Source organism: Oncorhynchus masou, chromosome 5, assembly GCF_036934945.1.
Source record: "Oncorhynchus masou masou isolate Uvic2021 chromosome 5, UVic_Omas_1.1, whole genome shotgun sequence".
In the NCBI taxonomy this organism is placed as follows: domain Eukaryota; kingdom Metazoa; phylum Chordata; class Actinopteri; order Salmoniformes; family Salmonidae; genus Oncorhynchus; species Oncorhynchus masou.
This window is the reverse complement of record NC_088216.1, coordinates 65307084-65330801: the sequence shown is the minus strand read 5'-3', so window position 1 is coordinate 65330801 and position 23718 is coordinate 65307084. Positions and strand designations below refer to the sequence as shown.

Here is a 23718-nt window from a genome sequence, read left to right as displayed (position 1 = left end):
TTTTCCTCTGGTTGCACCTTTTAATATGCTGTTAGAAATGAGGTAAAACTGATTTAAATGTCCCTGCATTAATGTCCCCGGCCACTAGGAGCGCCACCTCTGAATTAGCATTTTCCTGTTTGCTTATGGCCCTATACATCTCGTTGAGTGCGGTCTTAGTGCTAGAATTAGTTTGTGGTGGTAAATAGACAGCTATGAAAAATATTGATGAAAACTCTCTTCTTAAATAGTGTGGTCTTCAGCTTATCATTAGATACTCTACCTTAAGTGAGCAAAACCTCAAAATGTCCTTAATATTAGATTTTGTGCACCAGCTGTTATTTAAAAATAGACACAGACCGCCACCCCTTGTCTCACCGGAGGCAGCTGTTCTATCTTGCCGATGGACTGAAAACCCCGCCAGCTGTATGTAATCCATGTCGTCGTTCAGCCACTACTCCATGAAACATAAGATATTACAGTTTGTCTAATGTTGGTGGGGCATATTAACCTGTTTTTTTACCTTTATTTTATTAGGCAAGTCAGTTAAGAAAAAAATCTTATTTTCAATGACGGCCTAGGAACAGTGGGTTAACTGCCTGTTCAATGCTAGCTTCCCCTGTTATTGTAATGGTGAGAGGTTAGCATGTCTTGGGGGTATAATATTTGTGCATATGAAACTTTCTCATTCATCATAGCTGATTTGGACATGAAGCGTGGAAATGCTAATATAGGTACCATTGGTTTGCATTGGATTTGTGCCGCGAGTGATAAAATGGTAGCATTTGAAACAATGGCTAGGTAAACAAAAGCAAAGCATGGATTGCTGTCATACCGAGTCCATAGACTGCTTACAGGGTAAGGAAACCAAAACAGTGAATTCGAAAAGAGTGGGACATCATATAAATTGGGACAGTTTAATCCTTGAACGTTTATTTCTTAGTCTGACAAAAGACAATTTAAACTATTGTTTCTAAGCTTTCGCAGAGAAACCACATAATACAAATCACATCACTTGACATAGAAGGGGGCAGAGCAAGCTTCAAACAGGAAGCTGTTTGTCCAAGGTTAAGATGTCCCGAGTTCATGCCAGATATGGGCCGAATCGGGAGGAAGTGTAACTTGCTAAGCAAAGCAGCGTGATGTCCTTTACACAAACATCCCTCTTTGACATGTATAATAATAGGCTGGTTTCATAGACGAGACATAACATAGCAAACGTAAATCCAGGACTCTCAAATTAGTTTGGTATGGTTAGATAAGATATGTTACTTATTAAGGCAAACATGAAAGGTATGTAGGTAGGGTCTATAATACCTGTCTAGTAACCCAAAGGTAGCATGTTCAAACCTCATGCTAATTAGCAACTTTGCAATTACTTAGCATGTTAGCTAACCCTAACCCCGAGAGCTAGCTAACGTTAGCCACAACAAATTCTTAACATGTTGTACGAATTGCAAATCCTAAAATATAAGAAATTGACACATGTATACACTCGCTCTGGATAAAAGCATCTGCCAAATGACTAAAATGTGAAATACATACCATACCAAAGGTAACACACTAAATGTGGTGTATCGAATGTACATACAGAATAATACTAAATGCTCTAAAACCACATTGCAAATAAGGAATCACTAATGCTCTAGTCATGGTTTGCTATCTGCAACGTTCGATAACGTTTTGCAACTGAGTGTGGCCAGGCCCATTAAATTTGAATTATTATCGGGATAATAATATAGATAAACCCAGACTGGTCTACAACTTCTACTTTTGTAAAACATCAAAAATAAATGTATGCATGACATGAGCTCTTTTTTTTATATAAAAGGAGAGCTTTTGACGTTCTCTCAACCAGTACCTACCTATTTATTATTGAAAATCGAATCAGTTAAGAGAAAATAATTAAGAAGCATGCATACTGACCAATAGGACAGCTGTAAACATGCTCTAAAGAGGCAGGATTCACTATATTTTATGGCTTATTGTTGTTCCTTCGAAACATATTTCGGAATAATCATACTTTGGTAGCTAGATAATTCATATGTTTAGTCAGAACACTTTGTACGATCCACATCTGTTTGATATGAAGTCAAATGAACTTGGTCCGTGGAAACATCGACATGCAGGTTTACGTCAAGAATGCTAGCTGCTAGCCACTTATTTTGGGATTTGTGATGAGATTGGAAGCGGAAGGAAATTCTAAGGGAAAGGAGGAAAAATCCGTTTTGGGCTGCCATGGGCAAGTTGGAAGAAAAGCTTTCGCAATGTTATGCGACTCATGTGAAAGAGGGGGTTTATTTTATTAATATGAAGTTATATGAATCGGTTGGTGTTGTCGGCTAGACATTTTATAATTGTCAGAAGCTAACTAGCCACGTATTGATAGTTAGACTTTTAAAATGGCGGAAGGCTGGCCCAACCCCCCGGCTCTTATGTTGTTGAGTTTGAATGCCTGCTGGGCACTGGATTCCTGCCCTGCTCTTGTCCAAGGGGGTCAGACGAAATCCAAATCCTGGATTGCAATAGGAAAAAGTTGTCAGCGCCCCCCTGAATCCACCTCATGGGATAACTCGTCTGTAAGTAGGCCAATATTAGCTAGCTTATACAAGCTAGCACCTTTGTTTACAAGCTGCAGTGGCTCCTCAAGCTACAAGTTGGTTTGCTAGCGAGGTCTAACGTTATATGTCAAGTTATTTAGCTAGATATATATGTGGATCAGTGGAGGCTCCTCAGAGGAGTAGGGGGAGGACCATCCTAAGTAAATTTCAGAAAAATTAAAACCGTGAAACAGAAAACGATACAAAATATATGAATGTCACCAAATAATTGATTTAAAACACACTCTGGGATAGCACAATGGTGTATGCAGGGGGCCGCTAGTTTCCATCCTCTGGGTACATTGACTTCAATACAAAACTTGAGACTCATGGTTCATACTCTCACCCAAAGGCTTATACATTAACTATGATGACGTCCGGCTCGAACCTATCAGAGCTCTTGTAGCATGAACTGACATGTTGTCCTCTCAAATGATCAGATTTTGAGTCTAGTACTGAAAGCATAAGCTAAAGTTAGCTAGCACTGCACTGCATAAAATGTGGTGAGTAAGTTGACTCAGAGAGACAATAGTTGAACAGTTTGTAACAAATTAATTTATTTTAAAAAATGAAGAAGTAAGAGGAAGAGAGCACTAGCTATATTTTGTATTTAATTAACTTACTTAGCGAAAGCAGCTAGCTCGTTTAGCCTACCCAAACAGAGAGGGGTGCTATGTTAGCTAGCTGGCCAAAGCTATCCAGCACCGGAACTCTTCCAAGTCAAGGTAAACTTTTGGTTTTATAAATGTATTGGCACCGGGCCCGCAGGTATAAACTGCTTGCTGCTGTAAACTGTACTGCATGATTGTAGCGGGTTTACTAACACATTAGTTCTAGTAGTTATGTTGGTTATGACGTAAGCTAATATGATGATGTAGACTGTGTTTAGCCGTTAGGGTGGGTATAACGTTTTGGCTTGGAAAGGTTTTTTCGCCTGGTCACAGACAGCTGTGTTGTGCACTGAAGTCCACAAGCGAAAGGGAATGGTGAGAGGAGGAGAGCACGTAGATGTCGAATGAATTATACAACTAGCAAAGTGATCATGCTGTTTGTATGTGGCTGCTATGGAAGTGAACTGTGTTTGTGTGATCAGGGTGTTCAGGTATTAATTACGCAGATTCTCTTAAAATGTTTCTTAAACGGAAGCAAACAGAATGAAACAGGGATAAACATACCTGAATTTGTCCAATATAAACTATAACTGTTTGGACTAATAATTACACCCTAGATCAACTAGATGCAGGCAAGTGTGTGCATAGGCGGTATTGAATGATTCATCCAGATCAGTGGTGGTAAGTGCCTGTCTTTCATATTCCATTTTCCCAGCTCAATGTACCATCAATAGAATTAGGCTACTTCATGACACTCAATTTCACTACTCTCATCATGCGGTTGCTACAATCTAGCCTACGAAGATCATTTGAGTTTTTCTTGGAAAGATGCCAAAGCAGCTGCAAGGTCCACTGAAAGATGTCCATTGAATTCTCTGTAATAACTAATGGAATCTTTTTCAGCACTATGAATCATAATGATCTGACAACTGTTCCATACCTTGGAGAAGTTACCCCAAACATCACAACACTCTCATTGTAAGTCAAAACAATTTTCTCCTACTCTGTAAGTTGTGTGATGTGATTCCTAGGTGTCCTGTCGTAGTATGCTTGCCATAGTAGTAATGTGCAGTTCAGAAACTACTCTTTTTACTGAGTCATGATTTGTTTTTTTGAGCAACTCCTTCATTGAAGTAGTTTGTTTGACCTGCAAGTGCTGGCCACAATGAGTCCTACAGCAGGATTAATACACGCTTCTCCGGCTCAGCGTCTCCAGAGACTTGTTTCGACCACCAACTGTCTGCCATATGCTCGAAGGAAGATATACTGAACAAAAATATAAACGAAACATGTAAATTGTTGGTCCCATTTTTCATGAACTGAAACATTTTTGGGGTCTTATATTTCATACGCACAAAAGCTTATTTCTCCAATATTTGGTGCACACATTTGTTTACATCCCTGTTGGTGAGCATTTCTCCTTTGACAAAGTAATCCACCCACCTGACAGGTGTGGCATATCAAGAAGCTGATTCGACAGCATGATCATTACACAGGTACACCTTGTGCAGGGGACAAAATGTGCAGTTTTGTCAAACAACACAATGCCACCGATGTCTCAAATTTTGAGGGAGTGTGCAATTGGCATGCTAACTGCAGAATCTCCACTAGAGCTGTTGCCAGATAATTGAATGTTAAATACTTTACCATAAGCCACCTCCAACATTGTTTTAGAGAATCTGGCACTACGTCCAACCGGCCTCACAACCGCAGGCCACGTGTTACCACGCCAGCCCAGGACCTCCACATCCAGCTTCTTCACCTACGGGATCGTCTGAGACCCGGCAGCTGATGAAACTGAGGAGAATTTCTGTCTGTAATAAAGCGCCTTTGTGGGGAGAAGCTCGTTCTGATTAGTGAGCCAGGCCCACCAATGGCTGCGCCCCTGCCCAGTCATGTGAAATCCGTAGATTAGGGCCTAATACATTCATTTAAGTTGACTGATTTCCTTATATGAACTGTGAAATGATTGCATGTTGCATTTATATTTTTGTTCAGTATAGATCATGAGCATAGAGAAGAAAAATGCATGTTTAGAACTGACAATTAATTGCATGGTGCAAGAATGAATGCAATTAATTAAAGGTTTTGGACACAGCTTTGTAAAACCAAAACATACACAGCCTCTGCTCAACAAACTTTGGAAGGAATTATTTGGAGGGCTGCAGTTCGCCAATGGCATTGTTCTTATCACCCTCATCTCAGTCAAGCAATGCATTCCGCCAAGAGTCGTTCACAACCTAGTCCAGTTGCAATCACAACTGGTCTCAACCTCGTTTCTAATGTATCAAGGAATAATCTTATTTGTTTGCATGCCTATCAACAAATGTATGTTGTTTAAAGCACATGTTTTACGCGTCTGTCACGAATGACAGCTGCAATAAGTCCCCTATGGTGAATGAGAGGCTTGTAGAATTATGACACGAGTTCGAGTTGTCAGTTCATTGTTCGCATGCTATGGGCATGACTGACTCAAATGAATAAAATGAGTTGAAAGGTTTGTTATTTTGACTGAATGAGTTGATAAGTCAGTAAAAAGAGCTGAACTTCCCATCACTATGCAATTGGGAAGTTTTAGAAGAAAGGAATCACCGGCCAGGGGACTTCTGTCTTACGCTGCATTCTTTATGCCATGGTTTGGGCATAAATACACATTGATGGTGTATTTATGTAGATCAATGTTGATTATTATGTACATTACTGCTCATTGTGCCCAGGGTCCACAACCGGATCTCGGAGCTGTGGATGCATCAGCTGCATCCATACATCTCCTTGGAGACACTTGACCTGTCATCCAACTCCATCTCAGAGATCAAGGCTGGAGCCTTCCCAACCATGCAGCTGAAATACTTGTGAGTCCTGCCTGTGGCATTTATTTCCAACTATAGTAGACAACTTCTAAGGAGGGAGGAGATGGTTGTTTCAGCTACAACCAAAAGGGTGAGTTCTACTTTACTTGTTATTGTCTTATTAATGTGACTTTTTCATCCAAAATAAAGACCTTAAAATGTTTGGAATGTATACATGCAGGTGTAATGTAAAAGTAAACTGAGTGCCCTTCCTGATTGAATGTTTCTGCATCTCTATCTCCCAGGAATTTAAGCAATAACAAGATCAGTGTCCTTGAACCTGGCTGCTTTGACAACATATCCAGCTCCCTGCTGGTTCTGATGCTAAACTGGAACAGAATAACACTGCTACCATACAAAGTGTTCAGGCTTCCCCAGCTGCAGTTCCTGTAAGTCAATGTTCTGCTTCAGTCAAACTACACTGCTCAAAAAAATAAAGGGAACACTTAAACAACACAATGTAACTCCAAGTCAATCACACTTCTGTGAAATCAAACTGTCCACAAGGAAGCAACACTGATTGACAATACATTTCACATGTTGTTGTGCAAATGGAATAGACAACAGTTGGAAATTATAGGCAATTAGCAAGACACCGCCAATAAAGGAGTTGTTCTGCAGGTGGTGAACACAGACCACTTTCACTCTAGTGGTAGCATGAGATGGAGTCTACAACCCACACAAGTGGCTCAAGTAGTGCAGCTCATCCAGGATGGCACATCAATGCGAGCTGTGGCAAGAAGGTTTGCTGTGTCTGTCAGCGTAGTGTCCAGAGCATGGAGGCGCTACCAGGAGACAGGCCAGTACATCAGGAGACGTGGAGGAGGCCGTAGGAGGGCAACAATCCAGCAGCGGGACAGCTACCTCCGCCTTTGTGCAAGTAGGAGCGGGAGGAGCACTGCCAGAGCCCTGCAAAATGACCTCCTGCAGGCCACAAATGTGTGTGTGTCTGCTTAAACGGTCAGAAACAGACTCCATGAGGGTGGTATGAGGGCCCAACGTCCACAGGTGGGGGTTGTGCTTACAGCCCAACACCGTGCTGGACGTTTGGCATTTGCCAGAGAACACCAAGATTGGCAAATTCGCCACTGGCGCCCTGTGCTCTTCACAGATGAAAGCAGGTTCACACTTAGCACATGTGACAGAGTCTGGAGACGCCGTGGAGAACGTTCTGCTGCCTGCAACATCCTCCAGCATGACTGGTTTGGCGGTGGGTCAGTCATGGTGTGGGGTGGCATTTCTTTGGGGGGCCGCACAGCCCCCCATGTGCTCGCCTTAGGTAGCCTGACTGCCATTAGGTACCGAGATGAGATCCTCAGACCCCTTGTGAGACCATATGCTGGTGCGGTTGGCCCTGGATTCCTCCTAATGCAAGACCATGCTAGACCTCATGTGGCTGGAGTGTGTCAGCAGTTCCTGCAAAAGGAAGGCATTGATGCTATGGACTGGCCCGCTCCTTCCCCAGACGTGAATCCAATTGAGCACATCTGGGACATCATGTCTCGCTCCATCCACCAACGCCACGTTGCACCACAGACTGCCCAGGAGTTGACGGATGCTTTAGTCCAGGTCTGAGAGGAGATCCCTCAGGAGACCATCCGCCACCTCATCAGGAGCATGCCATGGCATTGCAGGTAGGGCATACAGGCATGTGGAGGCCACACACACTACTGAGCCTCATTTTGACTTGTTTTAAGGACATTACATCAGTTATATCAGCCTGTAGTGTGGTTTTCCACTTTAATTTTGAGTGTGACTCCAAATCCAGACCTCCATGGGTTGATAAATTTGATTTCCATTTGATACTTTTTGTGTGATCTTTTTGTCAGCACATTCAACTATGTAAGGAAAAAACTATTTAATAAGAATATTTCATTCATTCAGATCTTGGATGTGTTATTTTAGTGTTCCCTTTATTTTTTTGAGCAGTGTATTTCCATAGCAATGATGAGCAGTGTGCAAACCTAATTACCAGACCCTCGCTAGATGGTAGGTTTCTTACATGATTTAGTCTACATATGTTAAGCTTTTGAATGTGTTCGATACTTTTGTATGAGGGACTGTCTTTAGTTAAATGTATTTTCTTTAAACAATTTGCACTCGTGATTGTGCATTTTTAGATTTCACAGATTCAGTATGTAGTACTGTTTTATAGTAGTTGAAACAACTTATTCTAAACTGCCTGATTCTGATTTTTTTTTTCCCTAAGGAATTAAAGCGTAACAATATCAAGGTGGTGGACAGCCTGACCTTCAAAGGGATGGACTTACTGAAATCACTGAAGATGCAGCGGAATGGCATCACAAAGCAGATGGACGGTGCTTTCTTTGGGCTCAACAACATGGAGGAGCTGTGAGTTCTTCTGCCCTTTCGTCTTTTATAAGAAAGATCAGTACAGTATTTGCACAGATAGGAGGAGCCAGATGTCTCAAAGGATGTATAAATCTGAAGCATCTGTTCATCAAATATGGTGATAAGAGGAAGTCCAGTGAATATGAATATGGAGCTAGATAATACTTGGCTGACATTCTGCAAATTTTCTCATTTTGAAACGTTTGCTCCCAATTCAGTTTTCTTTCCCAAAACTCCAATGTTACGAACAGAGTGCACTAAGTTTAGTAGACTTGCCCCTTTGCCAAAGTAAAAAACATTTGCATTGTTTAGGAGTGTTACAAACGCCAATACTTTCTCGCTAGATTGTACTTGGTTATGCCCACCTCCTTGCTTGTTCTGCCCACTATGCTTCATTTGCTCGAATTAGAAACGACACCGATGAGATAATGAGCTCTAAGGGTTGGTTGATATTACGATACAATCGGAAATCAACTATGTTTAACAGACATTGTCGACGACAACATGATGTGACGGACGATAGTTTTTATATATTCTAACTTTTTCTTACATATTTGAACATGACTGGTACCACAGTAGTCGTGCAGAGCACAACAGTGCAGTTCACAGCCAAATGACCTACCTATTCCTATTTGTCATAGCCTTTTTCAATAAATATGTAGGTAGACTTAGCTTACTATTTAACATAATGCAAGAGTAGGCCTACAATGTATGTATATTGTAGATGGGGTGGAGAGTGTGCAAAATGTCAGAACATTTATCTCGCTCACCTTGCCAATGTCGGATGATCATGGGCCTTTTACCGCAGACACGACTTTGTCTGGCTTGTTGTATGAGCTTAATTTCCCTTTTTTCTCTCAATCCCTATTTTATTTGAATACGACTTGTTGGTCTACGCATATATTTCATGATCTACATTCAAATGAATCTAGGAGCCCAGTAAAAGAGTTCTATCTCAGAAATGTTTGTGATGAGCCTAAATAAAAACATAGTATGGTAATAATGAGGGAGAGAATCAACAATTGCAAGTTAGAATAATCGAATGGGAAGTTTAAACAAACTTTATACGTTTCTGGCCTCCACCTGACCAAAGCTGTAGGAAAAATAAATTGTGTGCCGACAGAAAATTCTTGCAAACCAAACAGCCAATAATATAGGCCTACACAAAATAAAACATGTAAATTTCAATAAAATGTGAAGTAAATGTAACTTGTACAAGTTAAACTTCTAAACAGATATTTATATTATTTTTGAAAAAAAAGCCACCCTATGGGACTCCCAATCACAGCCGATTGTGATGCAGCCTGGAATTGAACCAGGGTGTCTGTAGTGACGCCTCAAGCACTGAGGTGTTTATTGCGCAATTCAAGGATATGAATGGGCATTTTTTTTATTTCACCTTTATTTAACCAGGTAGGCCATTTGCGACAAGTCCAACTGCGACCTGGCCAAGATTAAGTAAAGCAGTGCGACAAAAACATCAACACAGAGTTACACATAAACAAACGTACAGTCAATAACACAATAGAAAAATCTATGTAAAGTGTGTGCAAATGTAAGGACTTAAGGCAATAAATTGGCCATGGAGGTAAAATAATTACAATTTAGCATTAATACTGGAGTGATAACTGTGCAGATGATAATGTGCAAGTAGATATACTGGGGTGCAAGAGGATAAGTAACAATATGGGGATGAGGTAGTTGGGTGTGCTATTTACAGATTGGCTGCGTACAGGTACAGTGATCGGTAAGCTGCTCTGACAGCTGATGCTTAAAGTTAGAGAGGGAGATATAAGGCTTCAGTGATTTTTGCAATTTGTTCCAGTCATTGGCAGTAGAGAACTGGAAGTTAAGGCGGCCAAAGGAAGTGTTTGCTTTGGGGATGACCAGTGAAATATACCTGCTGGAGCGGGTGCTACAGGTGGGTGTTGCTATGGTGACCAGTGAGCTGATCACCAGTGGCGCTCATTACATAAGCTCCCACAGCAGAGCTTTGGATAAGCAGGAACCATAAATGCCGCTTATAAAAAGAATAACCCACATTTGGATGGGCTACAAATTACAATAAATGAAGTAAACAAAAAGTTATAAATTAACCACAAATTACAGTGCAAAAAAGTGTAAGGTATACAACAGATATTCTAATCTAGGCTACATTTATTTAAAATAAGGCTTTGGAAATTAAACAAATAAAAAGTGCAATGAAGAACCTTCCAGACTGTTTTTCTTTTCATTATACATTAACCTTTAAATGTTTCTGGCAAGGAACACAAGCCTGTTCACTTTTTCTGGCATTAATAGATTGTGGAGTAACAATATTACATGCTATAGGCCCACTGAAAACACGTTAAGACGGAACGCTTTTTTGCACAGATGCAGAGGTATTTTAGGGCGACGGTGTCCAAGAGTGGAAGTCAACTCTTTTTTTTTTTTTTTTTTTTTTTCTCCACCATGCCAGTATGTCATCATCTCCTCCTGTGCTAGCCTGCTGTTGCTCACTGAGTGACTGTTTCCCTAGCTCTCGCCAGAAGACTTTCCAGCAACATCTGCTATGGTGAAAAAGTGTACTCTATCTCAGTTGAAATAGTCTGAAATCACCAATGAAAGGGATCTCGTATCACACTGTAGGCCTACAACTTTTGGTTCCAAATCACCATTCAAAGTGATCGGTACCACATATCACCATATTGATTGGTTTATATTTATTTAATTATTTGCACACAAGAAAATACACTATTGGTATGATGATTTCCACAATGTAGTCTAATGAGCAGAGGTTTATGCTTGACACAGGTTGCATTACAGATTGGTTATTGTGTTGCTAGGCAACACAACAATGCACCCCATAAAATAAAAATTGACGATACAATCGTATATCAAAAATGTTTGGATGGGATGATGTGCATTCCAGACATCGTCCAACCAAGTATTCAGACAGTGAAACTTTTGTTTTGACTCCAGCACTTTGATACAATGACTGAGGTTAAAGAGCAGACTGTCAGGTTTACTTTTAGGGTATTTTCATCCATATCCGGTGAACAGTTTAGAAATTACAGCACTGTTTATACATAGTCCTCCCATTTAAGGGACCACAAATGTTTGAAGTTTCGTATTTGGTCCCATATTCCTAGAACGTAATGATTACATAAATCTTGTGACACTACAAACTTGTTGGATACATTTGCTGTTTGTTTTGGTTGTGTTTCAGATTATTTTGTGTCCAGTAGAAATTAATGGTAAATAATGTGTTACATTTTGTTAATAAGAATATATTCTGTTTCTAAACATTTCCAAATTAATGTGGATGCTACAATGATTACGGATAGTCCTGAATGAATCGTAAATAATGAGTGAGAAAGTTAGATGCACCCACCCCCCCTAAAAAATACTAACTTCGCCTGTTATTGTAAAGGTGAGCGGTTAGCATGTCTTTGGGGTATAATATTTGTGATCTGGTAACTTTCTCACACATTATTCCCGATTTCATTCAGGACTATCCGTAATCATGGTAGTATCCACATTAAGGTAAAAGTGACTCAAATTACACTACATTATTTACAATTCATTTCTATTGGGCACAAAATAATTGTATGTTTTCTAAGAGAGCTGGAGCACAACAATTTGACGGAGATCAACAAAGGCTGGCTGTATGGCCTACACATGCTGCATGTTCTGCGGGTCAACCAGAACAGCATCGGCATCATCCGACCAGATGCCTGGGAGTTCTGCCAAAAGCTGGAGGAGCTGTGAGTTCTTTCTAACCCAAACCCCACTTTTCTCCCACTGTTGGAGACGGGAGTGCGTTAGGGTTTATTGTTACCCCTTTATCAAGCTGAAAGACCAGTATCTATTTGGGACTTGGGGAGGGTGTATTGCAGATCATTTATGTTTATGTTAACACATGGATTTCAGCTCATTCTTAAGGGGCCAATATGTTTTAGTACAGTATGATTGCCGAAGACCATTGTCCAAGCTTGTCTCTTGGGGATGTCCTCCTTAGCGATCTGTCCTTCAACCACCTCACCCGGTTGGAGGAGACCGCATTCATTGGACTGGGCCTTCTGGAGAACCTGAACCTAGGAGATAATACCATCAGCCACCTGGGAGAGGGAGTTTTCAGCAGTCTGGCCAATCTGCGCTCACTGTAAGGACCTCACACCACTCTATTAAAACCTTTTTTTGTTTTTTAATATATCAGATTGGTCGTGTCTTTGTTTTGTTGAATTAGTAGTACCCTAGTGTACTGGTACTCTATTACATTGTTGTATGGTAGACCACTAAACTGCAGTATAGTATGTAGAACATTTATGTAAAGACATGACGACGAGAACATGTAGTATAGAAACCCCCATTCACATAATTTAGCGTTTAAGACCTCTGAGGCATGAAGAATACCAGAAAGGCTCAATTAACAAAATACTACCTTCTCATCCAAAATCCCTCTGGGAAGTGGAGGAGGGGGCACTAACACATTCATTGACATGCTGAGTTCCAAGAAGGCATTGAGCTGCACAAAGAGAGAGGTCAGGGCTCTGGGTCAGCACACATCCCTGGGCTGTCCATAGCAGGGGGAATTAGAGAGAAGGCCCTTTGAGATCCACCCAGGCATGAGCAAAGAGAAACAAAAGCACCCATGACCCGTCCTGTGAACACAAGCCCTCTGTGGGTTTAGAAGGACCATTAACCGTTCAATGCTAAACACAGCCAATTAACATCAGAACTGCAGGGCAAATCAAAGTTTATTTGTCAAGTACGCCGAATACAACAGGTGTAGACCTTACAGTGAAATGATTACTTACAGGCTCTAACCAATGGTGCGGGAAAAAAAGGTATGTATGTGTGTAGGTAAGTAAAGAAATAAAACAACAGTAAAAAGACATTTGAAAAAAGAGTAGCAAGGCTATATACAGACACCTGTTAGTCAGGCTTATTGAGGTAGTATGTACATGTAGGTATCGTTAAAGTGACTGTGCATATATGATGAACAGAGAGTAGCAGAAGCATAAAAAGAGGGGTTGGCGGGTGGTGGGACACAATGCAGATAGCCCGGTAACCAATGTGCGGGAGCACTGGTTGGTCGGGCCAATTTAGGTAGTATGTACATGAATATATAGTGACTGACTATGCATATAAGATAAACAGAGAGTAGCAGCAGCGTAAAAGAGGGGTTGGGGGGGGCAGACAATGCAAATAGTCCGGGTAACCATTTGGTTACCTGTTCAGGAGTCTTATGGCTTTGGGGTAAAAACTGTTGAAGCCTTTTTGTCCTAGACTTGGCACTCCGGTACCGCTTGCCATGCAGTAGTAGAGAGAACAGTCTATGACTGGGGTGGCTGGGGTCTGACAATTTTTAGGGCCTTTCTCTGACACCACCTGGTGTAGAGGTCCTGGATGGCAGGCAGCTTAGCCACAGTGATGTACTGGGCCGTACGCACTACCCTCTGAAGTGCCTTGCGGTCGGAAGCCAAGCAATTGCCGTACCAGGCAGTGATGCAACTGGTCAGGATGCTCTCGACGTTGCAGCTGTAGAACCTTTTGAGGATCTCGACCCATGCCAAATCTTTTTAGTTTCCTGAGGGTGTCCTGAGTGGACACCAAGGAATTTGAAGCTCTCAACCTGCTCCACTATAGCCCCGTCGATGAGAATGGGGACGTCCTCTGTGCCTCTTTTTCTGTAGGCCACAATCATCTCTTTAGTCTTGGTTACGTTGAGGGATAGGTTGTTATTCTGGCACCACCCGGTCAGGTCTCTGACCTCCCTATAGGCTGTCTCGTCGGTGATCATGCCTACCACTGTTGTGTCGTCAGCAAACGTAATGTTGGTGTCGTGCCTGGCCATGCAGCCGTGGGTGAATAGGGAGTACAGGAGGGGACTGAGCACGCACCCTTGGTGAGCTCCAGTGTTGAGGATCAGCATGGCAGATGTGTTGCTACCTACCCTCACCACCTGGGGGCGGCCTGTCAGGAAGTCCAGGATCCAGTTGCAGAGGGAGGTGTTTAGTCCCAGGTTCCTTAGCTTGGTGATGAGTTTGATGGTACTATGGTGTTGAACGTTGAGCTGTAGTTAATGAACAGCATTCTCACATAGGTGTTCCTTTTGTCCAGGTGGGAAAGGGCAGTGTGGAGTGCAATAGAGATTGCATCATCTGTGGATCTGTTTGGGCGGTATGCAAATTGTAGTGGGTCTAGGGTTTCTGGGATAATGGTGTTGATGTGAGCCATTACCAGCCTTTCAAAGCACTTCATGGCTACAGACGTGAGTGCTACGGGTCTGTAGTCATTTAGGCAGGTTGCCTTTCTGTTCTTGGGCACAGGGACTATGGTGGTCTGCTTGAAGCATGTTGGTATTAGACTCAATCAGGGACATGTTGAAAATTTGTAGTCTTTGTAGTCTGTAATAGTTTGCGAGCCCTGCCACATAAGCGAGCGTCGGAGCCGGTGATGTATGACTCAATCTTAGTCCTGTATTGATGCTTTGCCTGTTTGATGGTGGGTCGCAGGGCATAGAGGGATTTCTTGTAAGCTCCCGGGTTAGAGTCCCGCACCTTGAAAGCGGCAGCTCTACCCTTTAGCTCAGTGCGAATGTTGCCTGTAATCCATGGCTTCTGGTTGGGTTATGAACGTACAGTCACTGTGGGGACAACGTCCTCAATGCACTTATTGATAAAGCCAGTGACTGATGTGGTGTATTCCTCAATGTCATCTGAAGAATCCCGGAACATGTTCCAGTCTGATAGCAAAGCAGTCCTGTAGTTTAGCATCTGCTTCATCTGACATTTTTTTTATAGACCGAGTCACTGGTGCTTCCTGCTTTAATTTTTGCTTGTAAGCAGGAATCGGGAGGATAGATTTTTGTATTTACCAAATGGAGGGCGAGGGAGAGCTTTGTATGCGTCTCTGTGTGTGGAGTACAGGTGATCTAGATTTTTTTTCCCCCTCTGGTTACATATTTAACATGTTGATAGAGATTTGGTAGAACTGGTTTAAGTTTCCCTACATTAAAGTCTCCTGCCACTAGGAGCGCCTCTGGGTGAGTAATTTCCTGTTTGCTTATTTCCTTATACAGCTGACTGAGTGTGGTCTTAGTGCCAGCATCTGTCTGTGGTGGTAAATGAACAGCCACAAAGTATAGCTGAGAACTCTAGGTAAGTAGTGTGGCCTGCAATTTATCACAATATACTCTACTTCAGGCGAGCAAAATCTAGAGACTTCCTTAGATTTCTTGCACCAGCTGTTGTTTACGAATATGCACAGACTGCCCCCCTCATCACACTCCCATAACGGAGTGTGCTGTTCTATTCTGCCGGTGCAGCGTGTATCCCTGATAGCACTGAGCTATGACACTCTGGAAAGTATGCCACTTCACATTTGCCAAATGAATCAAATTGGTTTGGACAACCGGAGCAGAAAATAACTTCTATCTGTCTTGTATTGTTGTCACCAAGCAATGCAGATCAGGGTGATCTTTGTGCTTCTTATTCTGGGGAAAATATTTTTTTTTCTTACATTTCTGTTTGCGTTTCAGAGACATACGGAATAATGAGATCTCTTGGGCCATTGAGGATTCCATTGGTGTGTTTGTTGGAATGAAGAAGCTGAACACATTGTAAGGGTGTTCTGCATAATATATTACTTTTGTTGCTATGGATACTGATATTGGCAGAATATTTGTTGGCATATTTAATCTGTTTATTCCCCATGATTCTACAGCAGAACAATATTAAATCTATCACAAAGGAAGCCTTTGAGAGTCTGGAGGAACTAGAGCACTTGTAAGTACCTCCATAGCCAAGCCACTCTGAGGGATGGTTGGTCTCCATTAAGACAATTCAGCAGCTAACACTTCAAAACCGAGATAGATGTTTCTGATTACCCCAGTGCATCTGTTTTATTGTGCTTGTATCATAAGATGCTACTTTGATAGTGTCATGGTGCTAATGCAGCACTTCATTCATATTAATTTTCACCAACAGGGACCTGAGCAAGAATGGGATCATGTCCATCCACCTTGATTCGTTGTCTCACATGAATTTAAAAGTGTTGTGAGTAAGAAGTACTAATTTCTGAGGTGGTGTCTTGGGAGTCCTTGTGGCAGATTTTACTATATTTTCTATATAGAATACATTCACAAATTCAAGAATGATGGAATAATGCGATATTATGACTGTGTCCTGTCCTCAGTTTTCTGAACACTAGCAGCCTGCTGTGTGACTGCCAACTGCAGTGGCTGGGCCCATGGTTGATTGACAACCGTTTCCTGCAGTCTGTCTACGCTATGTGTGCTCACCCTGCCAGCCTGCTGGGCCGTAGCGTCCTGTCTGTCCGCCTGGAGGAGCTGGTCTGTGGTCAGTCACCTAGCTACCTACCCTGCTTTATCTAGTCTGGACCAGATCTCACGTACTGGAACAATTATCCCATAACTTATTTATTTAATATCATGGCCCCCTCTGTCCACTATTTCCCACAGATGACTTCCCAAAGCCCCGGATCACTGACCACCCTGAGACCGCCACCGCCCTGCGTGGGACCAATGTGACTCTGAGCTGCCTGGCATCCAGCAGCAGTGACTCCCCCATGGCCACGGCCTGGAGGAAGGACGGCGAGGTGCTGTACGATGCAGAGGTGTAGAATTTGCCCCCGCTACCAGGAGGGAAAGCTGTTCTACACCACTGTGCTGTATCTCCTCAACTTCACAGACGAGGGATGCTACCAGTGTGTTGTCTCAAACCACTTTGGCTCTAACTAACAGGGCCAAGCTCACAGTCAATGGTGAAGAGACTTTTGGTTTTCTCTCCTGAAGAGTTTTTACTGACTAATATCTGACTTGTTCCTTGGCATTTAACTGTTGAAGTTCGAGCATGCATGGTTGTTTTGATAGACATCTATTGAAAGCTGTCTTCAACCATTTCTTAACTTCTTTATTTTCATTTCCCCTCTCCCTCAGGTTGCCGTCCTTTCTGAAGACTCCGATGGACCTGACCATCCGCACGGGCACCATGGCCAGGCTGGAGTGTGCTGCCGAGGGTCACCCATCACCCCAGATCGCCTGGCAGAAAGACGGGGGCACAGACTTCCCTGCTGCCCGGGAGAGAATGATGCACGTCATGCCAGACGATGACATCTTCTTCATTGCCAATGTAAAGACAGAGGATATGGGAGTGTACAGCTGCACAGCCCAGAACGCTGCAGGGAGCATGCCTGCCAATGCTACACCCACTGTGCTAGGTGAGCTTCATTCTTACCTGCCCGGCATAGTTTACTGACCTTAGTGTTTCTTTATGAATCACATCTGTTTATAATTTGATAAATGATCATTGAATGTGAACTACTTTATGTTAAATGTAAATCGCTCTCCTCCCAGAAACTCCATCCTTCATGCGTCCCCTGGAGGACAGGACGGTAGCTCGTGGGGAGACGGCAGTGCTCCAGTGTATCGCACGCGGAAGCCCAGCACCCCGCCTCAACTGGACCAAGGATGACTGGCCCCTGGTCCTCACCGAGTGACACTTCTTTGCCGCCACCAACCAGCTCCTCATCATCGTGGACGCGGGGTCGGCGGACACAGGGAAGTACACGTGCATCATGTCCAACACGCTGGGCACGGAGCGCGGCCACATCTACCTCAGCGTGTCTCCCAACTGCGACACTGCGGGCGGCTACGACCGGGATAGCTGGAACACGGTGGGCATCGTGGTGGTCTGCTGCGTGGTGGGCACCTCGCTGGTCTGGGTCATCGTCATCTACCACATGCGAAGGAAGAGCGAGGACTACAGCGTCACCAACTCGGATGAGATGAACCTGCCAGTAGACATCCCCAGCTACCTGTCCTCTCAGGGAACGCTGTCTGAGCCTCAGGAGGGATACAGCAACTCTGAAGCAGGGAGCCACCAGCAGCTCATGCCACCACTGTCCAATGGCTACGTCCACAAGGGAACAGGCTACGTCCACAAGGGAACAGGCTACGTCCACAAGGGAACAGGCTACGTCCACAAGGGAACAGGCTACGTCCACAAGGGAACAGGCTACGTCCACAAGGGAACTGATGGTAACTTTAACTATACTTACTTCCCAGATTCACCATCCATCTCCTTCATCTGTGGCCCTTTCATCTGTGGACATTACAATGTAATTATCTGTTTTTGTACTCAGTCCGACTGTTATTCTGATATTTTTTTAGGGGGTAGATCAGCTTAAAATTGCAGATGGATTTTGGGTTATCAATTTAATTGTTTGCATCATTTCTAATCCCCCTTTTATTTTTGTGATGATAAAAAATATATATATATACTTTTTTTTTTTTTCGCCCAACCCGACCATCTCTACCCTGATTGGAGTAAACTAACGGACATTACTTCATGTAGTTAAATATGCATGTATTCCTAATTTCCTCTTTCTACCAATATTGCCCTAAAAATCAGTACTTTACCCAAGAGTATAACGATATTTCCCATTGACTGATCGTGGTTAACAATACAGTTTGCAGGTCCACCTGAACCCTGACATTATGACGTTACAACCTTTCCTGGACCTGACTCCAAAAGCGAACCACCGATGGACAGAAAAGATTATCTATTGACTCTGTTTCGTCATGGCAGAGTCTGCACAAGGCTGACTGTCCAATGACTTATATATTGAGCATTCTTCTTTTTAGCAAGTATTTTATGTAATAGCTTATATTGAAACGAATGGATTGATGTCAATTATTGTATTTATATATCAGTTCATAGATCTGTTCCCAACTAACTTGAACTTATTCTGAATTTTAAATGACGGGTCAACCATTGCACCTGACCAGTGAAAAGGAGGTGGCGCGAGTCACCATCATGTTTGTGTGTTGTCCAGGTGTGTGCTACAGTGACACAGGCAGCGAGGTGGACACCGAGGCCAACGGGATGCTGCACTGCCGCGTGGGCTCTCTGTTCATGGGACAAAGCATCTTCCATCCTGGGCAGCCCCGTGAGGGACTGGCTGTGGTGTCGACAGGTCGGTTTAGTTATGAGAACCAACAAACAACTTATTCATCTCTTGTATGTATCCTCTTAAATGGCTTTTTCATCAGTTTGTTGAAAGGCTTTGCTGAAAGGTCTATGTCTCCATCAGATAGTTGGGTTTGTTATAGAGCAAGAGTTTGATGAAATAGATTGTCCTCAACAGGTGCTGCAGGGCCGCTGGTCATCTGCTCGGACTGCTACGACAACGCTAACATGTACTCTCGGACCCGGGAGTACTACGCCTACCTGGCCGAGGATGACCCACTGGACAAGGGTCTCTCTGGCATCATGGCCCACCTTCCCAAGGAGCCCTATGGGGAGCAGAGAGGCCAGCATGAGGACACAGCCCTGGAGAGCCTCATCAACAACCAGGACTCCTGTCTTCCTCACCAGCCACAACTTCTCAGTCTTCCTCACCAAGAGGCTGAGCAAAGCCCTCTGGCCCCCGGAACAACACTATAGCACCGGTGAGAGATCAGCTACAGACTGTCTGACAGACCTTAGTGGCATGCATGTCAACAGTGAGCTCACAGAGATATGTTTGGAAAGTGATCTCACAGACCTGCTATCTAACAGTGACCTCAGACATACAGTGAACTGACAACGAACTGACCCATGAATTCTAAACCGTGAGCTCGCAGACTTTCAGACACCGACATGTTCGTCTATGAGCTCCTCTTTATGGATGCGTATCCTTTCTGTTGACCAATGTAAGCATTTCACTGTAAGGCCTGTTGTATTTGGCACATCAGACAAATACAATTACATTTTTTAATTTGATGTCTGTTTAGTCTCTGCAGATGTCCCCCCCAGGTCGTTTTGGGGCAAAGGGGAGGACTTGTCTACAGTGCCACGACCAGGTCTGTCACAGCAGCCAGTGACTGTGCACACAACTCCCTATGCATCTTCAGTTGCTGAGGGAGGGGAGGAGTGTGGAGGTGGAGCTCTCTCTTCCCCAGAGCACACAGTACCACAGAAGTGCCTCTTATAGGACTACGTCTCAGGAGCACATCCAAGCCCCCACATAAAGCTCTGCCAAACCACTCTGCCAAAAATGCTTTCTTGTATATTTAGATGATTTCAGTCACGCAGAGACTATTTGCTACTATGATTTTGAAAAAGGACCATATCTAGGGCTTGAGAACTGAACAGGTGAATAACGCCCCCTGATTCCCTCCACCCCCCCCCCCCCCACCCCCCCTTCCTCCTTCTCATTCTAGAGGAAGCTATGAATGTTTGTGTCAAAGAGTCATGTTGGATGCTGCCTTTTTGAGTTTTAAGATGTCACACATTTGAACGTGCTCTCATGACGTACTGTCTGGAAGGTGGAATGGCAGCAGTGTTGATGGATGCCCCAGTTATTGTGCTTTCTGCTTGCAGGTGCCACATTTTTGGTGCAGTCTTGTTGGACAGCCTTAGTGATTTAAGTTACAAGTCCAGGACATAGCTTCCTCCTGTCCAGGACTAGAGGGGTCAAAGAGACCCCAGTTGTTTCTTGTTCAGCAGTGAGTGGTACATACCTATAGGATCACTGAATGAATCCCCCCCTCTAGCTATCCGTATTGACTGTCATCGTCTACTATTATGCAAACCCAGAGACAATGACACTAGATGTGTGTGAGATATAATTTTCACCTATTATCTATGTCTCTTAAGCTAAGATTGTTTTGCCTTGGGTCAAAGAGGCAGTCGTACCGATAGTTACTCATGTTTTTTGTTGTTGTATGTAAACACACTATCGAAGCAAAGAAAATATTCGGTATTGCACATTATTTTGATAATCATGGTTCAGGTGGCCTCTTTAATGGCCATCTTTCAGATGGTTTTCAACAGGCATTCTCAGTAACCCTCCATCGGGTAACCCTATGGTTTCTAATCACTTATATGCACTGATCATTTCCTCTCAAAAGCTTATTTTACAGGCACTTACCTCATACGTGGTGTGTTTTATTATGCAGTGGGTATGCCATTTTAGATTGCTAATGGATAATATATGCCTTTACCCCCAATTTCATCAATACTGGACAGATTTAACCTTGGTACTGTGAAGAATGTATTGTATGGATTTAAACGTTTATGTCTGTTCACAACTATGTCCCTCAAATTCTAAGAAGGTAGTTGGAATTATTTTAGTCCTAACCTGCAGTAAGTTAGATTTGTTTTTTTGTGTGTATGTCAGAATTTTTGTAGTCAATCCAGGGTGATTCCTAACTTGAGATGGTAGATTTCATCAACATTGTGGAAAGCATGTAGATCTCAAGTCAGGATTTGGCCCAAAATGTTGGTACAAATTTAATCTAGCTAAAACCAAGATGTTTAAGGGTTGTCTTTCATTTAAATCACACCTGTTTCCTTTGCTCACATAAAATAATCATTTTGGCAATGGAACATAGATACTTCAGAATAAGATGTAGATGTGTAAAGGCTATACAAACAAAGATACTACATGAAGATTGCCCTGACAGGTTTGGTTGAATCTGTCCTTTAGTCATTCTTTTTCACATTTTTTTAAATCTCACAATTATTGCACTTCCGATTCAGCCAAACATGATTGCATTTCTTCTCTCTCGTGTACACTTTCACTTTTACGTGTATGTCAACTACTATGCTTTTATTCCTACCTCTGCCATATTGACAGTTATACATTTCCATGTAGGATTGTTTCTTAGTTACACAATGCATTCATGCTAAAATCGTAACTTTTTGATAAGACATTCCGTGTGACTTTTTGCTTGATAATGCATCTGGTACATTTTCATATTTTGAGTTTGATCAAAAAGGACTCCTTTTGTCAATGTTGCAGTTGGTCTCAAAATGTTATTTGTCTCTGTGGTACGTGACTTAACAAATTTGCACATGATTCTTGTACACAATTGATTTTTGTTGTGGCTTTTCAAAAGTCCATGGTTTTGAAGTTCTATAAACCAGGTCATCCCTTGTATACCAAAATAAATCATTCCAACCCCATGCCACTGGATTCAATATTGGCATGAATAGAGCTAATACACAGATTTCATTACATTTCAATTCAAGGTAGTAATTTTTGCCGATAGCTTAATCACTTTTTAAATTTGATTTGTATAATTTTTTTGCGCACTCCATGTATCCGGTAGAAACAGTTCTCTAATCTGAGTCCATAGTGGATTTGCTCTACTGAATGTTGGATTTTATATTGAACAAAAATATAAAAGCAACATGCAACAATTTCAATGATTTTAGTAGGTAACAGTTCATAGAAGGAAATCAGTCAATTGAAATAAGTTATCTAGGCCCTAATTGAAGAATTTCACATGACTGGGCAGGGGTGCAGCTATGGGTGGGCCTGTGAGAGCATAAGCCCACCCACTGGGGAGCCAGGCCCAGCCAATCAGCCAGATGTGGAGGTCCTGGGCTGGCATGGTTACACATGGTCTGCGGTTGTGGGGCCGGTTGAAAGTACTGCTAAATTCTCTAAAGTGACTTTGGAGGCATCTTATGCTTTAGAAATTATCTGGCAACTGCTCTGTTGGACATTCCTGTAGTCAACATGCCAATTGCACGCTCACTCATTGAGACATCTGTGGCATTGTGTTGTGACACAACTGAACATTTTAGTGGCCTTTATTGTCCCCAGCACAAGGTGCACCTGTGTAATCATGCTATTTAATCAGCTTATTGACCTGCCACACCTGTCAAGTGGATGGATTATCTTGGCAAAGAATAAATGCTCACTAACCGGGATGTAAACAAATTTGTGCACAGAATGAGAGAAATATGCTTTTTGTGCATTTGGGAAATTTCTGGGATCTTCTATTTCAGCCCATGAAACATAACACTTTACATGTTGTGGTTATTTTTGTTCAGTGTGTATATATGGATTTGTATAGTGACTGTGTTTTTTTTCTAATGGGAGCTCAACTATGTCCACATGACATGCATTTGTGTTTAAAGCAAACTTTATTTTATTTTTTACCAACCCATCTTTATCTTTGCTTTGTATTGCTCACTATCTTGTTTTTTTTCTTCACTTTATACCAAAGTTCATCAGTAATGCTCTAGCAATATTTAAAATGCTGCTTGTTTTCTTTGTTATCAAAGTTTTTGTATCTTGACTAGTTGTATATTCTGTAAAAAAAAAAACTAAAAACATTTTTGTTTCTTGATATGTAGCTATCATTAAAATGATCACAAATGTGATCATTCTGGCCATATGTGGTTTAAAATTTAAAATGGCTTTGAAGAAGTAAGAAAAAAAAAAGGTCAATAGTCATGCCAACCTTAAAAGGTAATCATATTTTCACGGATCTTGGTCTTAAAAAGTTTGCCTTTTCCTCCCACACCAACACTATTAGGTGCA

At 42.4% G+C, this 23718-nt stretch overlaps 1 pseudogene; it reads left to right on the top strand.

Moving 5' to 3' along the window:
* The first annotated feature begins 1900 nt into the window (after positions 1 to 1900).
* LOC135540105 (leucine-rich repeats and immunoglobulin-like domains protein 2) lies at positions 1901 to 22354 on the top strand (annotated as a pseudogene).
* Positions 22355 to 23718: the final 1364 nt, after the last annotated feature.